The following is a 5,956-nucleotide window of genomic DNA, read 5'->3' as shown; positions in this document are numbered from 1 at the left end:
TATCAATTTGGCCCTCGTTTAATTATGCATTAATCAATTATTTTGCATCCTGCATTAATCAATTATTTTGCATCCTGCATTAATCAATTATTTTGCATCATTTTGATTTAATTAATTATGTTGCATGTGTTGTATTAATTAATTATCTTGCATCCTACATTAATATCTTTTACATTTTGCATATATTATCAATGTATTTATTTTATCTCAGCATATTACTTCTAAGTATTTTTCAAATTTCATAATGTTTTGCCATTGTTATTATTATTTTTATTTAAATATAATAATGTAAATTGGAGAAAAAGTATTGTTTTTTTATGGATTTTATAATTTAAAATCCATAAATACATGAAATTTTTCCGTTTGAAATTTAATTAATAGATTGTTTTTTTTAAATTAACACATTTCATATTTTAAATGAGACTGAGTAGTATTTTCTATGAATTTATTAATTCTAGATATATGAAATTTTTCATTAAACACCTATGATAGAGATTAAAATATCAAGTTTTGGTATCTTAATATTCTTAAGGTGAATAAAAATCTTTTAAAACAAAAATAAACTTAATTTTTCTAATGGCTCCTATGCCACCCATAATCATCAATTCATGCTTAGGTTTTACTTTCTTCGATATGAATTGATAAACATGGGACATTTAAACAAAACCTAAATAAAAACTTTGTTTTGTGAACCTCTATAATTTAATTTAAAAGATAAAATTGGGTAACCATTTTTTGGGTGTTGTAGGGTGCTAACACCTTCCCTACACACAACTGACTCCCGAACTTAAATCTCTGAATGTACGCAGACCATTTTTTTTTCTTTTTTTTGGGTGACCAATCACACCTTAATATGGTTGGTGGCGACTTCAAAACTATTTATTAAAATTAAATAAACGGGGAGGTCGGCCGCTCCGCGTAGCGATCACGTCGCGACAGCTTGGCGACTCCACTGGGGACATTGCAATGTGTAAGAGAGTCAAGCCAGTACATTTTTATCTTTTATTCTTATTATATTATAATATGTTGGTTCACTTAATTATTTTTTTTTTATTGATTCATATGTAATATTTTGTACTATGTTATTGGTACATTTTTTTTCCAACATGCATTTACACACACTCACAAGCCCTCTACCCGGGCTACAACCTTATAGGACTAGAATTGAGGATGGAGTAGTGTTGACCTTCGAGGGTTTCGACTCCCGTGTAGGCACATGAAAAATCCTCGCTCAGATTAATTCTTTTGTTATTTCTTAAATAACATTAGAATAAGTTTGAAGACCTTTAATTTCTAAGAGTTTAGATGATACCAACACCATGTCAGTTTCTTTTTGACATATTTTATCCAAAAGTCAAATATTCAAATTATTTTTATTTATTTATTTTAACAAAGTTTCACATTTTCCTAAAATTTTAAATAATACATATTTCATTTAAAAAAAAGAATTTCAATAATAGTATTTTCTATATTATTATTATTTTGAGTTTGATATTTAAATTTTATTTATCTTAGTTCCCTAAATTTGGTTCATTTGGCTTCATGCATACTTTAAAGAAAGTAATGTTTACATTGTAGAGGTACATGAAAATCTTTATATTTTCTAAAATTAACTAAATATTAAAAAACAATTAAGCTAAAGTACATAAAATTCTTATTTCTTTTCTTTTCATTTTTTCTTTCTTTTTGATTTTTGATTTTTGATTTTTGATTTTGATTTTTGATTTTTAATTTTTAAATTTTAAATTTTAAATTTTAAATTTTTCTTTCTCTTTCTTCCCTTGCTCTTTAGTCTTCAAAGTTTTCAAAATAATCAAAGTAAAACATAGCTCACCCTACTCCAATTCATCATCCTTACAATACGATGCATAAAAGTCGAATCATGGAAGAACAAGATAAAGACATGGATAAAATGAGACAAGATATTAATAGTCTTGGGGAACAAGTTTCAAAAATACTGGAATTGCTTTCAATAGGAAAAGGAAAAGTCGTCATAGAAACAACACAATCAAGCAATCCAGTTCAAGACACCAATGATCCCATTTATCCCCCAAGATTTATGTCACGCCACATGAACGTTACACAGTCTCAAACTGCTCGACACTATGTTGCTATGAATCCACTTTTTGATGTTCCACCTCCTGTCCCAGATATAGAACAATTGGAAGCTCAGGCTAAAATTCAAGACATAAGGCAAAATGAGAACACTTCGGCTAAGCAAAAACTAGATGTTTTGGAAGAAAGATTGCGAGCAATTGAAGGGACTGATGTTTATGGAAATATAGAAGCAACACAGTTGTGCTTAGTGCCAGACTTGATCATTCCAGCAAAGTTTAAAGTTCTCGAATTTGACAAATATGATGGATCATCGTGTCCAAGGAGTCATCTTATAGGTATGTAGAAAGATGACAATGCATATTGGTAATGATAAATTGTTGATCCATTGCTTTCAGGACAGTTTGACTGGTCCAGCTACTCGATGGTATATTCAATTAGATAATACACACATTCATGTTTGGAAGGATTTAGCTGATGCATTTCTAAAGCAATATAAACATAATATTGATATGGCTCCAGATCGTTTAGACTTGCAACGTATGAAGAAGAAGAATTCAGAAAACTTTAAAGAATATGCTCAACGATGGAGAGATATGGTCGCGGAGGTTCAACCACCATTAACAGACAAAGAAATGACGTCTATGTATATGAATACTTTGCGGGCTCCATTCTATGATCGAATGATTGGTAATGCTACAACCAATTTTTGTGACATTATTGTTATTGGTGAAAGAATTGAATATGCGATAAAGCACGGGAGATTAGCAGAGGCTTCAGCTGAGTATGAGGGATTAAAGAAAGGAACAACATCTAAGAAGAAAGAAGATGAGGTTCATGCATTTGGTTTTCCTAATTTAGGGAACCACAAATCGTTTTTTTAGCCAAAGGAAACATGACCAAAATTTTTCTTCATATATAAGCAATGTTTCTCATGTCCCTCATAACAACTATGTACCAACTCACTCTTTCTCTAGAGCCCAAAAGCCTATTAATTCAAACTCTTCTCAACCATTTGTACAAGGTCAAAGTAGCGAGACCAACTCAGATACATGACAATTTGATCCAATTTCCATGACATATACAGAACTTTTACCTCATCTAATTCAAAATCGACAGTTAGCTCCTATCCCAATGAATCCTATACAATCTCCTTATCCAAAATGATATGATTCAAATGCTCGATGTGATTATTATGCCGAAGGAGCAGGACACTCAATTGAAAATTGTTTGGCTTTAAAAAGGAATGTGCAATCTTTGATTAATGATGGATGGTTAAGCTTCAAAAAAGTTGGTGAGAAGCCGGATGTCAACAACAATCCACTGCCTAATCATGAAAATCCAAAAGTGAACATTGTAGATTGCTTTGTTTCAAAAGTGCAAAAATGAAGGAGAAACAGTTTATGCATGTCCACCTGATTTCGAGCTTAATACTTGGGATGTTGTAGATATACCTACATTTTCAAAAGAATTTCAAGAGTAATGATTAAGCTTTTATTTGTCAAATTCCTTTTATTTTATAGTGGCTCTACACAAGGCCACAATGTTTTATTTGCTTTACAATATGAATGTACTGTTTTATTTGTTATTTAATGAAATCTTCGCATTTTCCTTTCGTTCTTTCCAACTTCTTCTCTCTGCTTTCTTTCTTGCATCTTGCAAATTAAACACAAAAGTCCAAACTTTTTCATAGACAACATTCATAAGAACGAAGATGTTAGTAATTCCAGTTCTACCCTTGATACCTTAATATACACTATGGAATCTGACAAAGAGAGTGACGATGAAAATGCTGGGAGAATATCCTCAGAACTGTTAAGATTAGTAGAAGAAGAAGATAAGGTCTTAGGTCCTCACCAAGAGCTAGTTGAAGTAATCAATTTGGGTTCTCAGGAGGAATTAAAAGAGGTAAAAATTGGCACATCAATGACCAGTGAAACTCGAAAAAAAATAATCAATTTGTTACGTGAGTACTCAGATATTTTGCTTGGAGTTATCAGGATATGCCGGGGTTAAATACGGATATTGTAGTACATCGTGTTCCTTTGAAGCCAGAATGCAACCTAGTAAGACAAAAGCTACGTAAAATGAAGCTTGATATATTGTTTAAAATAAAATGGGAAGTACTTAAACAATTCGAAACAGTGTTCCTCACAGTCTCCAAATATCCTGAACGAGTGGAAAACATTGTTCCAGTATCCAAAAAGCAAACAAAAAGACAGAAAAGTGAGAATGTGTATGGATAGAGATTTAAATCGAGCTTGTCCAAAGACAACTTCCATTTACCTCATATCGACATGTTGGTGGATAACACTGCAGGATACTCAACTTTCTCCTTCATGGATGGTTTTTCAGAATATAATCAAATTAAAATGACTGAAGAAGATAAAAAAAAAAAAACAACATTCATTACCTGTTGGAGAACATTCTGCTACAAAGTAATGCCTTTTGGTTCAAAAAATGCTGGGGCAAATATCAGTGAGCAATGGTTACACTTTTTCATGATATGATGCATAAGGAAATAGAGGTGTATGTTGATGATATGATTGCAAAATCCAAAGCAAATGAAGATCATACAACTATACTCCAAAAATTATTTAATTGGTTGAGAAAGTATCAATTGAAATTAAATCCATCCAAATGTACATTTGGGGCAACCTCGGGAAAACTGTTCGGATTCATTGTCGGTGAAGAAGGGATCAAAGTAGACCCAGATAAAGTGAAGTCTATCATGGACATGCCATCCCCTGAAACAGAAAAAGAAGTTCGAGATTTTCTTGAAAGACTAAATTACATATCCAGATTTATCTCGCATTTAACTTCAACCTGCGAACCAATCTTCAAGCTTTTACGTAAAAACAATCCAAGAAAATAGAATGAGGATTGTCAAGAAGCTTTCAACAAAATTAAGCAGTATTTGCAGAGCCCACCTGTATTATAATAAGCCATGGTATTTTGATATCAAGCAATACATAATTGTAGAGAAATATGGAGCTTCAGAGAATGACAAGCGCACAATAAGAAGGTTGGCCATGAACTTTTTCTTAAGTGGTAAAGTTCTTTATAAAAGAAACCATGATATGGTACTCCTTCGATTGTGTTGATGTGGAAGAAGCAAAACAAATTATGACAGAAATTCATGAAGGAATATGTAGAACACATGCGAACGGACATATTATGTCTAGACAAATCCTTAGATCTGGTTATTATTGGACAACGATGGAATCAGATTGTATAAAATATGCAAGAGAATGTAAAAAGTGTCAAATTTATATGGATAAGATTCATGCAGCAGCATCTCCGTTGCATGTCTTGTCAGCACCATGGTCGTTTTCTTTATGGGGAATGGATGTTATTGGACCCATTGATCCTAAAGCCTCAAATGATCAACATTTTATTCTTGTGGCGATTGATTACTTCACTAAATGATTAGAGGCAGCATCTTACTGCAATGTTACAAGAGGAGTGGTGCTCAAGTTTATCAAGAAAGAGTTGATCTGTCGTTATGGTCTACCAGAGGGTATTATTACAGATAATACCAAGAACCTTAATAACAAATGATGGACGAACTTTGTGAGAAATTCAAGATCAATCACAGAAATTCGACTCCATATCACCCCAAGATGAATGTGGCAGTTGAGGCAGTCAACAAAAATATTAAAAGAGTTATTGAGAAGATGACAACAAACATACAAAGATTGACATGAAATTTTACCATTTACACTGCATGGATATCATACATCAGTTCGTACTTCAACAGGGGCAACACCATTTTATTTGGTTTATGGTATAAAAGTTGTCCTACCTTTAGAACTTAAGATACCTTCATTGAGAGTTATCATGGAAGCTAAGTTATATGAAGTTGAATGTCGTTATGAGCAGTTGAATTTCATTGAAAAAA

At 32.2% G+C, this 5,956-nt stretch overlaps 1 pseudogene; it reads left to right on the top strand.

Moving 5' to 3' along the window:
- The first annotated feature begins 1,751 nt into the window (after positions 1 to 1,751).
- LOC116402656 lies at positions 1,752 to 3,670 on the top strand (annotated as a pseudogene).
- Positions 3,671 to 5,956: the final 2,286 nt, after the last annotated feature.

This window comes from Cucumis sativus, chromosome 3 (assembly GCF_000004075.3).
Source record: "Cucumis sativus cultivar 9930 chromosome 3, Cucumber_9930_V3, whole genome shotgun sequence".
In the NCBI taxonomy this organism is placed as follows: domain Eukaryota; kingdom Viridiplantae; phylum Streptophyta; class Magnoliopsida; order Cucurbitales; family Cucurbitaceae; genus Cucumis; species Cucumis sativus.
This window is presented reverse-complemented; position numbering and strand designations above follow the sequence as displayed.